This window comes from Hippopotamus amphibius, chromosome X (assembly GCF_030028045.1).
Source record: "Hippopotamus amphibius kiboko isolate mHipAmp2 chromosome X, mHipAmp2.hap2, whole genome shotgun sequence".
Classification (NCBI taxonomy): Eukaryota; Metazoa; Chordata; class Mammalia; order Artiodactyla; family Hippopotamidae; genus Hippopotamus; species Hippopotamus amphibius.
In genome coordinates, this window is record NC_080203.1 from 2,296,555 (window position 1) to 2,316,206 (window position 19,652).

Consider the following 19,652-nt stretch of genomic DNA (forward strand, 5'->3'; position numbering starts at 1 on the left):
ACTGAGATACCACAAGCCATGCAGCACGGCCAAAAAAGAAAACAACAGTTTGGGGATACAAAAATACTCAGCACCCAAGGGAAAGCATACAAGGTCTGTTATCCAATCAAAAACACTTGGCATGAACACAGGAAGTGAAATCCAGCCCATTATAAGGAGATAGAGCCGTCAATAAAAGGCATCCGGATTGAAAAGGAAGAAGTAAAACTTCCAAGATCACAGGATACTTTAGAGGGAGCGAAGTCCGCCTGCCCAGATGCTGAACCAAGTGTCCGAGCACTTTTCTTCACGGATCCGAAACAAAGCCAGTAAACTACCAAACTCCTATCGCCGTGCTTCTGGGTTGTTTGCTCTTCACGTGCAAACTCAGTGTTTTATTTTTGCAGGAAACTAACCCAATGGTGACATAGATGTGGGGAGACATCTATGTCAGAATTCTGGTGGCAGGGCACATTTCCTGGAGAGCAGTTGTGTACTGTGAGAGCAATTGTGTAAAAACTGAGTTTTTAAAAAATAACTAGGAAAGTAAACTTTTGTCTCAGTATTTGCACCTTTTGGAATCTATCTTCAGCAAATAAGCATTGATGCAGAAACTCACGTACAAGAATTCCACTGAATCATTATCGATAATAAGGGAAAAAAAGAGAAAAATTTGTCACTGATTACATTATAATGCATCTTTTATGCCTCCATTTAAAAGCATGTTTTTGAAGGAGTTTTGCAAAGAATAAAAGCTCACGTGTTAAATGAAAAGAATTTAAAACCAAAAAAATGTTCCAAAACGTTGACAGAACATAATGCTGAATGGTAGGACTTAACTGATTTTCATTTTCTCCCATTTCCTAAACTGTCTTCAATCACCTTGTACTGCTTGAGTATCTGAATCTCAGAACTTCCCTGCAACCCAAGGAGAAAAGCAATACACTGGTGCTGTAGCCAAAAAGAAACTCAGATGCAGAACAGTAGTTCAGTTTTATTTCATGCAATAAGAACCATTTAATCATCTCCCTCCTCCAGCAACCAGGAAACGAAACAAGTGGGCCCCGAGCACCCAAAAAACAACAGTAGGCTCCAAGAATGAAGTGGCAGCTACTACAGGAAGCCATGCCTCAGTAAAGGAAGCATCGCCTGGCATGGGGCAGAAGGCTGGGCCTCAGCCCCCTTTTCCTGGTAGAGACATAGGGGGAAACAGGGGCCCAAAGTGCTGCATGACCTGCTGCACCAGGGCAAGGTCGTCAAGAAAGGACCTGACGGAAACTTGAAGGCAGCGACTATCTTCAGCAGTCCATCTCCTGAAAGTGAGGACAAAGGAAAATCAAGCTGACTGTGAGAACGCGTGCCGGGGCCCAGCCCACCACACCGTCTCTTTGGACTCAACACTTAGCCACGGAAGTATCCCTCCGTCTGAGCTTGGCCCTTAGCACGTTCTGCCCCCCCACCCCCAGCCCGGGGCCCTTCTAGAACTGACACAATCAGGAAGCTGCCGTCCACCGACAGCTCCTTCTGAACGCCCTGCAGGTGAGGCTCCTCATAAGCAGCCAGGGCCCGCCGCGCCGCCTCCGCCTCTATGGGACACAGGAACGGCACTCTTAGGACGCTGCAGGAGGACTGGTCAAGGCGCCATTTGTCACCAGCGTCACCTGTGCTTCGAGTCTCCTCGTCGCCCAGGCCCGCTTCCCCCAGAGGGTGGCCCTCCGACCGTCCACAGACCCCACCCCACCCGTCCCCCCGGCCCGGCTCCTCTCCTCGGTGCCACCGCGCCCCGCACCCACTCTGCCCGCCTTCTCCTCCGGCCCCGCAGGCCGTCCCCCCCCACACCCATCCTGTCCCCTCGGCCGCCCTGGCCTTCCTACTGCCCTGGAGCTTTTGCCTTCCAGCAGCCGCTGGTCCGTCCTCGCTCCCCTTCCTGCACTGCCCCCCGCCGCCCTCAGCCACCCCGGCCTCCCCGGGGACTCCGGCCTCCCGGCCACCGCGGCTTCTGCCCAAAGGATACAACTCATTCGGATGGGCTGGGGGCCATCCGGCCGCAGGCACCGCTTCTCCGCCTGGCCCTCGCCTCGGAATCGCACCACCACCACCACCACCGCCTGCGCCCGCACCGGCCTGACCCTCAGGGCCACCAGGACCACCCTGGCCACCCTGGTCCCCTGCACCGCCCGCCGCGCCACCCGCGTCGTCGTTGTCGGACGCCTCCATGGCTGCCGCCTCCGGCTCCGAGGCCAACGACAACTCAGGAGAGGCCGAGCCCCTCACGAAGCCCCGCCCCTTCTGCCCAGGGAGGCCCACCGCGCCTGCGCAGACACCCTTCAGGGCCCCTCCCGGCACCCCATTGGCTGCTCCAGCCCGCCCTGCCACCCACGGGCTGCCCCCGGAGACCCCGTAGGGCGGGACAGCCTCGCCTCCCGCGCGAAGCCCAGCTCCTCTCAGGCGCCCCCCGTGCGCCTGCGCAGATGGGCCCCTCCCGTCCTGGCCCAGACAGAGCCACCGCCGAGACGGGCACGACAGCGTCCCACTCGCAAGGCCTTGACGGCGTCTCCCAAACCATGTGCTCCAGGCAGTGAGGCGCCCGCCCCACGCCCCTGCAACCCTCCCCCGGGTAAAACCCCAGGTAAAACACAAGCAGCAGGGGACGCGCGGGACCTCCGAGAAGAGGGGTCTCCCGCAAGGGGGGCGGTGGGGACTGCTGGGGTCTTCCCTGAGGCCCCGCCCCCACCCTCAGGACCCCGTCCAGACCCTATCGCCTCCCAAGGGCCGTCTCCACACTGCATCCCGCGGGGGCGGGCGCTTCCACGGGTGAGCTGGGGGGGGGAGGGACTCAGAAGCTCCGTCCAGAGGCGAGCGCTGCTCAGCTCGCCCCATCCGTGGTCACGTGAGCATTCTCAGCGGCGGGGGGGTGGGGTGGGGGGGTGGCCAGCGACCGACCTGGGCAGACGGAACACCAGCATCTTTCCCGGGCACCGAGAAGCCACCTTAGCCGTCCCGAGAGATCCGACAGCCGAGGCCTCCCACTCCCCCAGCTGAGGGGCGGCATGGAGACAGGAGTCCACGATGCTGAGACACGGCAGTGCGAAAGCAGGTCACAGCCCGGCGCCCTAAGGAAGCTCCGGGAATCCACGGAGCTGGGGGGGGACAGCAGCTGCGGTCACGGACGCTGATTCCACCCTCTCCCCTGCTCCCGGCCGTCCCCTCCCCTCCTCGGGCTCCCTCCGGGCCACAGGCTTCGCCTGCGGCCCTTGCCGGGGGTGTGGGCCCTCCCGCTCCCGCTCCCGCTCCCGGGCGGCCCCGCCCCGCCCCTCACACCTGCGGGCCGGGAGGGGCCCCGGGCGGGCCTGGGCTCCGCGCTCCTCTCGGCTGCCTGCAGGCCGCTGCGCCCCGTGCTGGGCTGGCTACCGTCCTTCCCCAGCCCTGCCCCGGCCCCAGAGGCGGCCCCGAGGTGGAGGCGTCCCTCAGGAGCGTCCCTCGGACCGGGGGGCTCTCCGCACGCAGCAGGGGCCCTGCGCCTGCGGATCTGCAGGCTGTACCCACTCCCGCCACAGCCGCCTGCGGGCCGCCACCACCATGTCACCGCGCGCCCGGCTGCAGAGACATGCTCGCGGGCGGTCGGCTGTCGCCCAAAGAGGTGCTCCAGTGCAGTCAGCTGTCACCCGGCTGCAGAGAGATGTTCCGGGCCGTCGGCTGTCACCAGGCTGCAGGGAGATGCCCTCGGGTGGTCTGCTGTTGCCCAAGGAGATGCTCCCGGGTGGTCGGCCGTCACCCAAAGATATGCTCCCATGCGGTCCGTTGTTGTCTGGCTGCAGAGAGATGCTCCCCGGCCGTCAGCTGCACAGAGATGCTCTGGGGCTGTTGGCTGTCGCCCAAAGAGTTGCTACCAGGCTGTCGGCTGTCGCCCAGTTTCACAGAGATGCTCCCAGTTGGTCGGCTGCCGCTTGGCTGCAGAGAGATGCTCCTGGGCAGTCCACTCTCGCCCAAAGAGATGCTCCCAGGTGGTCGGCAGTCGTTCAGCTGCACAGAGATGCTCCTGTGCGGTCAGTAGTCGCCAAAAGAGATGCTCCTGAGTGGTCGGCTGTCGCCCAAAGAGCTGCTCCAGGGCTGTCAGCTGTCCCCTGGTTGCAGAGAGATGTCTGGGCCGTCGGCTGTCCCCTGGCTGCAGGGAGTTGCTCCCGGGCGGTTGGCTGTCGACCCAAGAGATGCTCCCCGATGGTCAGCTGTCACCCAAAGAGAATCTCCCAGGAGGTCAGTTGTCGCCCAGCCACGGGGAAGAACTCCCAGACGTCGGCTATCACGCAAAGAGAAACTCCCGGCGGTAGGCTGTCGCCGAAAGTGATGCTCCCAGGTGGTCGGCTGTCACCCGACTGCATAGAGATGCTTTCGGGCGGTTGGCTGTTGCCCGGCTGCAGGGAGATGCTCCTGGGTGATCGGCTGTCTCCCAAAGAGATGCTCCTGGGCAGTCGGCTGTCACACAAAGAGATGCTCCCGTGCGGTCGGTAGTCGCCCGGCTGCACAGAGATGCTGCCGGGTGGTCGGCTGTTGCCCAAAGACATGCTTCCGGGCAGTCAGCTGTCACCCAGCTGCACAGAAATGATCCGAGGTGGTCGGCTGTCGACCAAAGAGATGTTTCTGGGTGGTCGGCCCTCACCCAAGAGATGTTCCTGGGCGGTCGGCTGTCACCCAAGAGATGTTCCTGGGTGGTCGGTTGGTGCCAAAAGAGATGCTCCAGGGCGGTCAGCAGTCACCGGCTGCAGAGAGATGCCCCCGGGCAGTCAGCTGTCGCCCAAAGTGATGCTCCCGGGTGGTCGGCTGTTGCCGAAAGAGATGCTCCTCGGCAGTCGGCTCTCGCCCAGCTGCACAGAGATATTCCCAGGCCGTTGGCTGTTGCCCAAAGAGATGGTCCTGGGCGGTCGGCTGTCACCCAAAGTGATGCGACCACGTGATCAGCTGTCGCCGAACTTCACAGCAATGCTCCCTTGGGGTCGATTGTCACCAAAAGATATGCTCTCGAGTGGTCGGTTGTTGCCCAGAGAGATGCTCCTGCACGGTTGTCTGTCACCGCACTTCACAGCGATGCTCCTGGGCGGTTGGCTGTTGCCGAAAGAGATGCTCACTGGTGGTCAGTTGTCACCTCCTGCAGAGAGATGCTCCCAGGTGGTTGGCTGTTGCCCAGTTGCACAGAGATGCTCCTGGGTGGTCGGCTCTCGCCTGGCTGCAGGGAGATTCTCCCGGGCGGTTGGCTGTTTCCCAAAAAGAGGCTCCCAGGCGGTTGGCTGTCCCCCAAGGAGATGCTCCCAGGAAGTCGGCCGTCACCCAGCTTCACAGAGATGCTCCCGTGCACCCAGATGTCGCCCAAAGTGATGCTCCCTGGTGGTCGGTTGTCGCCCGGTTGCAGAGAGATGCTCTTGGGCAGTTGGTTGTTTCCCAAAGCTATGCTCCTGGGCAGTCGACTGTGGCCTAGCTGCACAGAGATGTTCCCGGGCCGTCGAATGTCGCCCAAAGAGTTACTCCCCGGCAGTTGGCTGTTGCCCGGCTGCAGGGAGATGCTCCCTGGCGGTTGACTGTTGCCCAAAGAGATGTTCCTGGGCAGTTGGCTGTCACCTGGCTGCAGGGAGATGCTCCCTGGTTGTGGGCTGTCGCCCAAAGAGATGCTCCCTGGCGGTCAGCTGTCACCCAAAGAGATGCTCCCGGGTGGTCGGTTGTCTCCCAGCTGCACAGAGATGCTCCCGGCGGTCTGTTGTCAGCAGCAGGTCTAAGGTGGCCCAACACACCCCCCAGGGCACCCTGCCTCCCACTGCACACACACACTCTGCTAGGACTCCCACAGAAACCGCGGTTCTTGGACTCACAGGAAGGGCACCCAGAAGCGGACTTCCGTCTCACTGTGCCCCCCACATCACACGGGAGGGCAGCGAGCTGTCCGCATCTGGACCACACCCGGAACGCTGGTTCCAAAAGGGCTCAGGGCAATGCAGCTTTGATTTCTCACATACAAAGAGTGTGCGGTAGAAGAGGGCTTACCAGACAAAGGCCGGAGGAGATGGCGAGGGGCCAAGCCACAGAGTCCTCCGTCTGGCTACTCCACGTCTATGGCTCGCTTTTTTAAAAAATAAATTTGTATTTATTTCTGTATTTATTGGCTGTGTTGGGTCTTCGTTGCTTCACGAGGGCTTTCTCTAGTTGCGATGAGTAGGGGCTACTCTTGGTCACGGTGGCAGGCTTCTCATTGTGGTGGCTTCTCTTGTTGTGGAGCACGGGCTGCAGTAGTTGTGGCACGTGGGCTCACTCGTTGTGGCTCTCGAGCTTTAGAGCGCAGGCTCACTAGTTGCTGCGCACGGGCTTAGTTGCTCTGTGGCATGTGGGATCTTCCCGGACCAGGGCTTGAACCCGAGTCCCCTGCATTCACAGGCGGAATCTTAACCACTGGGCCACCAGGGAAGTCCCTGTGCCTGTGCTTTTAATCCGTAGTAATAACTGTCACAGCCTACACTCCATATGCTGTTTCAAGTTTCTCCGTGTTCCCACACTGCTTTGTGGGAATGCCAAAGCGAATACTTAAATCATAGAAGAGACAGGACTAGATGTTCTCTAAGTCTCTTCTCATGCGGGGCTTCCATGATTTTACACTTACCTTGCATCTGATGGACTTTAGGCTGGATGCTAAAATGACCTTTCAGGCTCAAATCACTAGAAGACACTAGTGATTTTGAAGAAAAGAAAAGGATAGAACAATTTCTGTCAAGTTGGAGTATATAATTGTGTCCACTGGGAGAAGGATCGATGAGCTCTCAAGCTTCTGCACCAATGTGTGAAGGTTGGCATTTTAATCTGTGAGAGGCGAACCTTTCAGAAACAGCCTCAGGACAAAACAACAGATTTTATTTTTAATACCCAAGTGGGAAAGTGTTCATTTTCAATTCTATGAGGAAGGGAATAAATTGCTTATGCGTATTACACATTTTATAAACCTATAGTGATCCTTTGAATAAAAGACAGAGAGTGTACATTTTAGAAATTGTTGTTTTCAAACATTTGAATCAACTTAAGCCAGGTGTTTCTCCTAATATGGAACCGTTGGATTTGAGGTGGGGAGTGGTAGTGAATGGCACACATTAGCTCATATAGTGGATTTTCACTAAACTTACTGGGTCAGGTTAGAGGAGTATTTTGGAAATTCAGATTCTTAGACTTGTTTTGAAGGTGACTTCAGGATGGGGTGTTCTCCAACACCAACCATCAATTCTCTGATTCTCCAGATACCGAGTATTCAACGATTTAATTCAAATCTGACACTAAGTGCCTGGAGTAGCAGAGACCTCACAAGTTAAAGGCTCGGTCCAACCAGACTGTCCCCCACTTTACATGTCACTTTCAAGTCCCAGGGGCCCCCTATGCTTCAGACAAATTGGCTATAAATCGGAGGTTCCCATGACCCCCTCCTCAGGCTCAACATTTTGCTAGAATGGCTCACAGAACTCAGGAACACACTTATGTGTATTTGTATATTATAAAGGATTGCAATGAAAAGCCAGGTGAAGAGTTACATAGAGCAAGGTCTGGAAGAGTCCTGAGCACAAGAGCGTCTATCCCTGCAGTTGGGGCGTTCCATCCTCCCAGCACATAGATGTGCTCACCAACCCGGAAGCACGTGGAAAATCACCGTTTAGAGGGTTTTGTGGCGGTTTCATCAAGTGGGCAAGAGTAATAAATCAGTCTCCAGTCTCTCTCCTCTCTCAAGATGTTGAGAGGAAGGGATGGGAATGACGGTTCCAAGCTCCTGATAAAGAGCTGGTTTTCTGGTGAGCAGCCCCGTCCTGGAGCTATCTAGCGGTTGACAAGAGTTGCCATATTAGAACAAAAGATGCTTCTGTCATGCAGGAAGTTCTGAGAGTTTTATGTCAGGAACCAGGGACAAAGACCAAATATATGTTTGTATTATATATGTTTGTATCATACTACAAAGGATATTAGTGTTTGTTATATAAATGTCAGCTCTTTTCCCACTTGATTTGTCTTTTCATTTTTTAAAGAACTTTTATTGAGATCCAGTTAACATACAATAAACTGCATACATTTAGGAATACAATTTGATATTTTTTTCTTATTACTAATGTATATATGGCAATCCCAACCTCCCAATTCATTCCCCCCCAACCCCTGCCCCCCGCTTTCCCCACTTGGTGTCCACGTGTTTGTTCTCTATATCTGTGTCTCTGTTTCTGCCTTGCAAACCAGTTGATTTGTAACATTTTTCTATATTCCACATATATGTGTTAATATACAATATTTGTTTTTCTCTTTCTGACTCAATTCACTCTGTATGACAGTCTCTAGGTCCATCTATGTCTCTACACATATCCCAGTTTCATTGCTTTTTACAGCTGAGTAAAAATATTCCATTGTATATATGTACCACAATTTTGTATCCATTCATCTGTTGATGGACATTTAGGTTGCTTCCATGTCCTGGCTATTGTAAATAGTGCTGCAATGAACATTGGAGTGCATGTGTCTTTTTGAATGATGGCGTTCTCTGGGTATATGCCCAGCAGTGAGATTGCTGGGTCATATGGTAACTCTGTTTTCAGTTTTTCAAGGAACCTCCATACTGTTCTCCATAGTGGCTGTTATCAATTTACATTGCCACCAACAGTGCAAGAGGGTTCCCTTTTCTCCACACCTTCTCCAGCATTTACTGTTTGTAGATTTTCTGATGACCCTGACCTCAGTGTAGTTTTGATTGGCATTTCTCTAATTATTCGTGATGTTGAGCACATTTTCACGTGCCTCTTGGCCATCTGCATGTCTTCTTTGGAGAAATGCCTATTTAGGTCTTCTGCCCATTTTTTGATTGGGTTGTTTGTTTTTTTGATATTGAGCTGGATGAATTGTTTATATATTTTGGAGATTAGTCCTTTGTCTGTTGATTCGTTTGCAAATATTTTCTCCCATTCTGAGGGTTGTCTTTTCATCTTGCTTATAGTTCCCTTTGCTGTGCAGAAGATTTTAAATTTCATTAGGTCCCACTTATTTATTTTTGTTTTTATTTCCATTATTCTAGGGAGTGGATTGTCTTTTCATTTTTATGTTGCCAAATCTATCAGTTTTCCTTCGTGATCTCTTCCATCACCCTCATGCTCTATTGTGAGGATGGATGCATATTCACATGATCTGTATGTTGATTCGTTTGCCAATAGCACTCTCTTTAAAGTATCTTACCCTTTAACGTCTGGTACAAAAAGTCCTCAGTGATCACATTTTTTTTTCTCTGACATTTATTCTTCTAAACGAGCAGTAAAAGTCTTTCATCAAAATAAAAAAAAAAAAAAAGATTATATTCGGGTTCTACATGCCTGAAACCAAAAGGTGTTATGTCCCTTCCTTTGACCAGGTTCTCTCAAGAGAACCTCTTCAGTCTCTTTACATAAGCTCCTCTTATTCTTGCTAAGGTAATATTTTATCCTGGTTACTATTGTGTTAGGATATTTTTCCAATGCCACTTTAAAAACATATTTATTTATTTATTTGGCTGCAGTATCTTTAGTTGCAGCATGTGGGATCTAGTTCCCTGACAAGGGCTGGAACCTGGGCGCCCTGAATTGGGAGCATGAAGTCTTAACCACTGGACCACCAGGTAGGTCCCCTCCAATGCCACTTTTAAGTAGTTTTTTCCCCATGGACTGGAGTCGTAGTATGGATTTTTGCATTACTTATTTCTCACTTGTTACATTTGATTGATCCTCTAGCTCTAGCAGTTTTTCAGCTGATTATCTTGAGTTTTCTAGAAAGATAATCATATTTACATATGATCATAACTTTTACCCCTTCCTTTCCGATGTTAACAGTTAATACATCTATTTCCACTTTATTGCTAGGCTAGAATTTTGACAAAAATGTTCAATGACAGTTGTCCCGATCGTAATGGGAATGCCCAGTGTTTCGGCATTAGTACTAAGTTGGCCAAATTGTTTTAAGATACATGTTCTTCATCACTTTTAAACCCTTTTCACTTTGTGTGCTGGCTTCAGCTCAAGTTTAGGTATTTCAGGAGTAATGCCAGCCTTATGGAATAACTTGAGAAGTTTTCTTCTTTATGCTCTGCAACAGGTTAAATAACATTGTATCATCTGTGCTAAAAAGTTTACTAGACTAAGACCTAGTGCCTTCTGGAAAAGCAAATCTTTTATTCTATTTCTTCTAAGCTGTTTGATCAGCTTTGTTTTCCTACCTCCTCTTGAGCTGCATATATTTTCCATACTTTCCTAGAAAGTTGCCCATCCCATCTAGAGTTTAAAACTGATTGTCATAAAACAATATGGAGTATTTTTGTGAATTTTTAAAATGTCCTCCATATGTCTATATCTGTTGTTAGATTGTCTTCTCATTTCTAATGGTGTCTGTCTGGATTTTTCTTCTTTGTCTATGTTGTTGCTCTTTTCAAGGGACCAGATCTTGGTTTCCTTGCCCTATACTACATGAGTTTTTCAAGCTACTGCTTTTATCTTTATTACTTTTCACCTTCCGTGTTTTGTTTTGGTGTTTCTGTTGTCATTTTAATACCTTCTGGATTTGAATGCTTAATCAATTTATATTGAATCCTCTTAAGGTTGTTATTTGACCTATGAATATTACTTTGACCATCGCAAAGGTTTCTTCTCTACTTAACTGAAGGTGATTCAGTATCAGGGTCATAGTAGCTTCTTAAAAATTTGCTGGTTTTCCATCTTTGGAATACATTATGGTATGTGTATATTCCATGAACATTAAAAAGTAAAACTTTCCCATAAAACACTGCAAGTCTGAAGTCTTTTTGTGGGAAATTATATTTCTATCTTTTTGGATTTTGGTATCTGAGAGTTGAGAAAGGGAATTTCATTGTGAGTTCAATTTGCATTTCTGAAATTATGAATGCAATTGTCTCTCCTTATGTTTAAAAACCACTTGCATTTTGGGACTTCCCTGGTGGCGCAGTGGTTAAGGATCCGCCTGCCAGTGCAGGAGACACAGGTTCGAGCCGTGCTCCGGGAAGATCCCACATGCCTTGAAGCAACAAAGCCTGTGAGCCACAACTACTGAGGTTGTGCTCTAGAGCCCGTGAGTCACAACTATTGAGCCCACGTGCCACAACTACTGAAGCCTGCACGCCTATAGCCCATGCTCCACAACAAGAGAAGCCACTGCAATGAGAAGCCCACCACCACAACAAAGAGTCACCCCTGCTCACTGGAAATAGAGAAAGCCTGCGTGCAGCAACAAACACTTAATGCAGCCAATAAACAAATAAAAATTAATAAAAATTTTTTAAAAAACCACTTGTATTTCTCTTTCCATGAATTTCTGTTCACTTCCTTGTCCATTCTATTGCATTGTTGTTGATAATTTACAAGGAGCATCAATTACATTAACAATAAGAAACCAGTTAAGATAGACACCCTTGCATACACACCCTTGGATACTTATCAATCAACCTATCAATGCAGTGAATTATATGTAATTACATTCTCTCAGTCCTTCACTCAACCCGTATTTACTGAGCACCTATTAATGTCACATAAATAGGACAGACAAAATCTCTGGCCTCATGGAGGTAGAGAAAAAAGAGCTAAAAGAATTGCTAAGGGCTAAGAAAAAAAGGCAGAGTGAGTAGTAAGTTGTGCTATGATACTCTTTTAACAGGTGGTTTCTGTCCTTGATTTTTTTTTTCTTTCTGTATGTGTAGGTGTGTGCATGCCCATGAGTTTCCATTTCCAGGCTAAAGTTAATCTTATTGATTTTAAAGAATAATTTGGTATAGGTGAATATTCTCTTTCGTGAATTTCTTTTATGTGGGGGCTGAAGTAGAAAAGAATACTTTATTGCTTTACCAGGCAAAGGGGACCACAGCAGGCTAATACCTTCAAACTGTGTCCCTTTCTTGAAGCTGGATGAAATAATGCGGACCTGATTTCTCTTTCTCTTTGGGCTAAATCTTTGGCCACCTTTCAAAATCTCCCTTTAGTTTTAGTGTAAAAAAATTGTTCATCTCTTCTTAAGTCAATTTTGGAAATTAATAGTCACAAGCCAGCCCAGATTCAAGTGTCGGGGACACGGAGCCCACCTCCCAAGAGGAGGCTGAAAAGCCCATCTTGTAGCAGAGCACATGGGACGGACCATCATCGTATCCATCCCTGGAAAAGGCTCCCAGCCACACAGCTGTGACTGTTGTCACGTGCACGTGCCGAGAAAGGGGCGGGTGGTGGGGGTGGTGCATGCATTCTCTTCACGTGCACGAGGAATGTCCTTTGTGAAGGCAGCAGGTAAGCCTGTGGTCTGGGAAGTGTGTCACACGGCAGGGTGGGTCCGCGCAGCCCTTTGAGGGGCCCCCGGCTCCTTCCTCAACCCGTGCGTCTACTGCCACCTGGTGACGGGAGCCGCCCATGGCAGCTTTTGTTCTCTTGAGAAGGGACTCCCCCACAAGCAGGTGAGGATGCCATCACTTCTCTGATGACGTTCCTCAGCTAGAAAATGGGGATATGATGGCGTCTCCATCACAGGATGTTTTGGACGTTGAGTCATTACACATACGCACTCAAAAGAGTGCCTGCTCAGCACACAACGGAACGCTCCATTACTTGTGACGTGGTAAGAATTCACGGGGCCGTCAGGGTTTGAGGCGCATCTCGAAAGACATATAGAATGAATGGAAAATTAAGTGCTCGCGCAGGCAGGCTGTCCCCCCGCGGCCTGACACACGAGAGTCGCTCAGGGAGGAGTGGCGGAATGAGCAGATGAACGCGAGGACAGCAGAGATTCGGGGCCGAGCTGGACCCCTGACTTGGGCAGAACACATCCGTGTCCTGGACGGTCCGCTCCCACCTGAAGGCAAGGAGAAGAAAAGGCATCTTTGTCTTGCTGTCACCAGGACCAGACCCTTCTCCAGCCCAGGAGGCGCCTCAGGGCCCCCTCCACGTCCTCGTTGCTCAGACTGTAAATGAAAGCGCGGAGCATGGGAGCCACCGCCGCATACAGCGCCGTGGCCACTGAGTCCTCGGCTGCGCAGGAGGACGAGGGTCACAGGTTCGCCCCAAATAGGGTCCCGTGGAACAATGACGCCACGGCCAGGTGGGGACTGCAAGTGGAGAAGGCTTTCAGCTTGCCCTGCGAAGACCGAAGTCTCAGGATGGCTGAGAAAATGCGCACGTAGGAGACAGAAATAAAGAGGAAGGGAGTGACAGACAGACAGCGCCCCCCGCGCTGTAAACCACCAACTCGCCGATGCGGATATCTGAGCAGGAGCGCTTCAGCAAGGCGCACAGCTCGCAGAAGATGTGGTGGATTCTGACACTTGCGCGGAATGACAGGCTACTCGCGAGGAGGGTGAGGGTCAGGGATAGATGTTTGTGACCGCCAGAGCCACAGACAGAGATGTGATGCAGAATTTGGGGCTCCTGGGTGTGGTGGAGTGGAGAGGGTGACCGACGGCTACAACTCTGTCATAGGCCATCACTGCCGAGAGGACACTGTCCAGCTCTGCAAACACAATTAGGAAGTACATCTGCGTGAGGCATGCTGCATAGGGGATGGCTTGGCTCTGGGTTTGGATGTTTAGCAGCATCTTTGGTACCATGGCGGAGGTGAAGCAGATGTCCACGCGGGACAGGGTGGCTATGAAGCAGTACACGGGGGTGTGGAGGCTGGAGACGGAGCTGATGGCCAGAACGATGAGCAGGTTCCCCACCACAGCGACCAGGTACGTGCACAGGAACAGACAGAAGAGGAGGGGCTGATGTTCAGGCACCTCGGACAGGCCCAGGAGGAGGAATTCCGAGATGACGGTTGGGTCGCCTCTCACCATGGCTTCTGGTTTCTGTCGATATGCACTGAAAACACATCCGTCCACAAGGCCAGAGGCAGTCTGGGGTAACATGCACCACAACCTTCCTCGGTGGCTAAAACCGTACTTGTGACATTTGGGGAAGGAACTCCAGACTGGGGCAGCAACGACAAGACTCACTCGTCGTGGGGCTGTCTGGTCGCCACAGAATGCAGGAGGGGCGAGCTGAGGCTTTCCTTGTGACTCAGCTTGGGCGGGCGCTCCGCCTGCTTCCCTGGGAGGAAAGAAGAACCGGCCAGAGAAGAAGACAGAGAGACCTGAACGCGAGGCCTGGTTTGGGGAGAGTGGCTGGAGACAGCAAGGGCAGTTGAGTTGTCAAGGTGAGACCGCTGGTTGGACCCCTGAGGGCCTTTGTGTTTTATCCAGGTAAGAGTCTGGGTGATGGCCACTAGGAACAATTCTTTCTCTGTGTGCACACGTGAGAATGAGAGAGAGAGAGAGAGAGAGAGAGAGAGAGAGAGTGTCCTTAGACAGATCTACTTCACAGGCGTATACACAGACATATCTATTCACGTGTATATATTCGCACAAAGATTCACGAAATGGTGTTCACCAGAACGCTCACCAACAGTGGTGATCTCTGGGGGGGGGGGTGAAATCTTTACTTCCACCTTTCTTTCAATGATAAACATGTATCGGTTTCCCAGACTATTCTCTTGGATGTTATCGAGGCTTTCAGGCGGTGTCTGTGATGGACTCGCTTTGGGGCACAAGCACAGTTAGGGGTTCAAGGCTCACGAGGCCTTGTCACACATAAGGGCATGTCTAAGAAGTTATGTCCCTGTGACTTTGTCTCTCCTTCTCAAGTCCATGTCATGGAACCCACAAAGGCTAAATGCTCGTGTGGCGTGACGCCACTAGATAGACAGATCTACACTCACCAACCTGAAATCCAGATGAACTGGGAAACTAAGGGGGCTTCCTAGGTGGCGCAGTGGTTAAGAATCCACCTGCCAATGCAGGGGACACGGGTTCAATCCCTGCTCCAGGAAGATCCCACGTGTCGCGGAGCAAGTAAGCCCGTGTGCCACAACTATTGAGCCCGTTTGCCGCAACTATTCAGCCCGTGAGCCACAACTATTGAGACCGTGTGCCACGACTATTGAGCCCATGAGCCACAACGATGAGCCCGTGTGCCACAACTACTGAAGCCCATGCGGCCAGAGCCCGTGCTCCGCAACAGGAGCAGCCACGACAATGAGGAGCCCATGCACCACAACGAAGAGTAGCCCCCGCTCGCCACAACTAGAGAAAGTCTGCGTGCATCAATGAAGACCCAACACAGCCAATAAATACTAAATAAAAACTTTTTAATTAAAAAAATAAAATAAAAACTGACTAAAGTATTTTAAAAAACTAAGAATCTGATTTTAAAATATTGACTCAAGAACAGGCAGGTGATGAGCAAGCAAACACTCCCGGAAGACACTGGAAACGATCTCACAGACCTGCACCTAAAAATAAGCACGTGCTTTTAATCCCGTTGATTTTAAGAGAAAATTCTTTCAGTTCATCAGGTTTTCAACTCACGAGTCCCCTACCTAATTGCCAAGACTTTACAAGGGAAGGAATGACATCTGCCTGATTCACCACTGAATCAAGCTGGCCTCAAGCCAGCATGACACTGAAACCAAAATCCGGTGACAACAGCATACACACAGAAGAATAATGAGGCAAAAATCTTCAATAGATTCAAAACCGGTGCAGCAGTATTGAAGGGATAAGGCACCAAGTAGGAACATAAGGACGACTGATACCATGACATCTATTCAGGTAAATAATCACACAAATTGGTGGGAAAGGAAAACTATATTATAAATCTCTATTGGAGGCTACAATGGCACTTGTAAAATCTGACATTCCTGCTGGATTTTTAAAATCCATAGTGAGACTGGAATCAAAGCCTCATCTCAAAGCACCACAGCATGGACGTCCTTTCCCTCAACCCAAATGCCTCGTCCAAACCCCTCCCCTCAGACCCCAACCTTCACTGGGTGCTCTGGAACTCATCGTTTGTAATCAGTCTCTTCTCAAAGCATCCCTCTACCTCCCACCATAAAGAAGGCCCAGCTCTGCACCCTGCAGACGCTACCTTCTGCAGCCCTCTCCAAGGTACACATCTTTTCTTATCACACCCCTGTACCTATACCTCAGGGTCAGGAGGCACGATCAGTGGCCTCTCCTCACTCCCAGTGCTACTTTTCAGCACGGGGTTTCCTCTCCTCTTTAAAAAGAAAGCCCAAGAGTGACATCCGCAAAAACAGCAGAAGCTGGACTTCCAAGGGCCTGTCCCTCCACAGAAACAATGAGATGTTTAGCAAAAATGGTCACCATCAATGTTGTCAGAGCTCACGAATATAATCAAATGTTCCCAGTGACCAAAGAAGAAAAAGATGACTTCAACACAGGAGAACTTTCTGGTGTTTGAATTTTAGCCTTGCCCGCACACCCCTCCCCAGTACAGCAGCAGGCTGCGTTCCCCGTGTGATACTTGGCTCCAGAGAAGAGAAGAGCAGACTTCTTTCCCAAGGAACTGGGTTTGTCTGTTTGGACCTATCTGGGGATTCTCTGACACAGGACACCGGCCTTTATCTCACCTAACTCAACTCTCTCAGGGCAGAAAAGCAGCTAAGAGCCTGTTCCTTGAAAACAATGAACAAGCGGCAGCCTCTTGGGGCAAAAACAAAATTACAGCCGGGGCAAACAATAGACACACCAAAGGCCTTGGAGGAAAAACTGGGGAAGGTCACCTTTGGAAATATTGGCTTTGAAAAGCTCCTGCTTGTGATGGGGAATCCAGAAAGTCATATGCATGCCCAGGGCTGGATACACTCTCACAAAAGACCTGACGATAGATACCGTAACACTATCATTTCACCTCCGGGGGTTATTTAGGCTCCGAAAAGCATAAGGAATGAAGGCTAAGGCAGAGTTGCGGCTAAGCATTGAAGGAGTGCCCCAACACAGAGCCAATCGACAGAGCCCAGGAGAGTAGCTTATGCTTCATTTTCTTTCTTTATTTCTTTTTTTTTGTCTCTGAGTGTTTAAGGAAATCTCTCTCAAACCAACTAACTGACCAAAAGCGGAAAGAACAGAAAATTCAGAGAGCACACATGATAAAACGTAATTTTTGGAAAACAGTTTCGAAAACTCACCAAACCAATCAGCAACCACAACTCAGAGAAAGCAACAAAACAAACCCTGAAGAGTGGGAAGAATCCAATTTCCACATTAACCACATTATAATACTCAAGATGGCCAGCTTTCAATGAAAAATTAAGAGGCATGCACAGAAACAAGTGAATACAGCCCATTCACAGGATGAAAAGAAGTTAGCAGAAAATGTTCATGACGAAGCACAGGTATTGGACTTCCTAGAGAAAGACTAAATTAACTTTCTGAAATCTGTTCAAAAAGCTACAGCAAAGCAGGAGAAAAATGTCTCAACAGACAGACAGCCCACCTGCCTGGTGTGTGACTGCAGAGCAGGTGGGCAGGGAAGACAGACGCGCGGGCTTCAGGACCGGATTCCTGGCTGGAGTCGGGAATGGAAGGGGTGGACCGCAGGGCCCTGCGAGCCCTGAGCCTGGAGGGCTCACCAGGGGGCCCGCGGGCAGCTGCGGAGGGAGACGCGGCCCAAGCCCTGAGCCCTGGGGCCCTGGGGCCCTGGGATGCTCAGAGGCGGCAGAGGAGGGGGGCCGGGCCCCTCCCCACGTGCCCAGGGCCCTGGAGGGGAGGGAGGCGCTGAGGCCCGAGGGAGGGGGGCGCTCTCGCCGGGGAGGGGGTGCGGAGCGGGGAGCGGGGAGCGGGGGGTGGGGGGGGCGTGGCCGGGAGGAGCCGCGGCCTCGAGGGCCCAGCTCGGGGCCTGCTCCCCCAGGTTCTCACCGCTCTGGACCTGGACGCCTCTTGCCGGAAGCAGAAGCTGCGCCAGAAGCTGGAACAGATCATCGGCCTCGTGTCCAGCAACAGCTAAGGGTGGCGGACCCGGTGAGGAGGGGGCTTCTCAGTCCCGAGCCGTCCCCCCGTCCCGGGGCGGGGGGGGGGGGTCTCCCACCTGGGTCGCGGGGCTGAGCCCTGGATCGGGTGGCACGGGAGAGGTCACCCGGCCGAGATGCCCCCGGCACACCTGGGCCCCCGTCATGAGTGCCTTGCTTTGGGCCCTGCGTGGGGAGGGGGTGCCCAGACCAAGCCCCCACCCCCGGCATCAGCAATACCCCCGCCCTCCCGGCCTCGCGCCCGGGGCTCGTGATCGCCCCGACCTCCTTCCTGTTTATACCCCAAGCACCTATTTATTTAATTTATCTCCCCTCACCGCCTCCATCTGTACATACGCGGCCCCCCCGCCCCCCGGAGGTTGCCGGCCTCCCTCGGCTCTCCTCGAGCCCTCCTCCCGGCTCCCCTGGAACGTGGTCAGCCGTGGCCTAGCCCCTGGCCCCTCGCCCTGGCCCTGGCTGGCCCCAGCCATCCCGAGGAGGGGGCCTCGCACCTGCGGCACTGGGGGCGGGTGAGGCACGGAAGCCGCCCTCAGACTGTGGCTCTGCCAAGGGGTCCCCCTGCGGCCGCCACAGCAGCCCCCCGCCCCGGGCTTCCCGGGCGGGGACTGCACCCCCTCCCAGGGCCCTGTTGCCTCCGAGCGCCCGGAGAGCTGGAAGCAGGCTCCCGCCAGGGCCTGAGCTGGGCCTGGGGGCCCCCAGCTCTCCTTCTCCGGGCCCTACCGCCAAACCTCCTCCGCGTGGTCTGCGCGCCCGGGCCCCGCCTCCTCCGCTGCCCTGTCCTGCACCCGCCCCGAGGGGCAGAGGCGGCAGTGCCTTCCTCCTTTGTTCTTCCCACTCCCTGGAGGAACCTGGCCCCGGCCCGCGCTCCTGGAAACCCACTTCACCCGCCCCCCCGGCCCCCCTGTGGCTTTTCTTTTTTCTTTCTGCATGCGGTTTTCTTTGCCCATGTAATCTTTTTCCTAATTAAATGTTGGGAAGTGGAGTCGGTGTGTGGCTTTGTCCTCGGGGCAGGTGGCCGTTCCCTGAACGTGGAGGCAGGTGGGGGGGCTGCCGGACCCTGCGTGGGCTGGACGCCCTTGACGGGAGGAAGGGTGACTCGCTGCAGGGCTGCTGAGGATTTGAGGAGGTCCGGGGCCATGTCCAATCCATCAGCGAGTCCCGGTGGCTCCACGTTCGAGACACCTGCAGAATCTGCGCCCTTCTCCCCACCTCCACGGCCCCCAAGGGGTCCAAGCCGCCCTTGTCTCTTGCCTGGATGCCCGTCTCCCCGTTGCTGCCCTGGCCGCCCTCGGCCTCTTCTCAACGTGGGAGGCACTGGGACCCTGTTAAGATACACGGTGGACCTTGTCCCCACTCTGTTCAAAACCGGCCAGGGCTTCGTGGCCCCCACACGCCTTCGTACCTGCCGACTCTTTACTGCCCCGCGTGCGCTGCCATCATTGCGCTCCCACCTCCCTCTTAGCCCACACACACCTGTTAAAGGAGTCCGGGTGGGGAGAAAGCGGGACGCAATTTTAAACAGAGTGGCCGGGAATGCTTTTCGGGTGAGCCAGGTGGATCCCCAGAGGAAGAGGGCTCCAGTCTGGAGAGCACCAGCGCAAAGGCCCTGATGCAGGAGTCGGCCTGGCGTTTTCTGGTTTGGTTTGGTTTGGTTTTTAAATATTCATTCATTTAGCTGCGCCAGGTCTTAGTTGCGGCACGTGGGACCTTTTTAGTTGCGTCATCTTTTAGTTGCACACGCGGGATCTAGCTCCCTGACCAGGGATCAAACCCGGGTCCCCTGCTAGGAGCACAGA

General features: G+C 52.5%; 1 pseudogene; it reads right to left on the reverse strand.

The window, feature by feature from the left end:
• Positions 1-12,314: 12,314 nt before the first annotated feature.
• LOC130842230 (olfactory receptor 1D2-like) lies at positions 12,315-13,822 on the reverse strand (annotated as a pseudogene).
• Between the last annotated feature and the right edge of the window lie 5,830 nt (positions 13,823-19,652).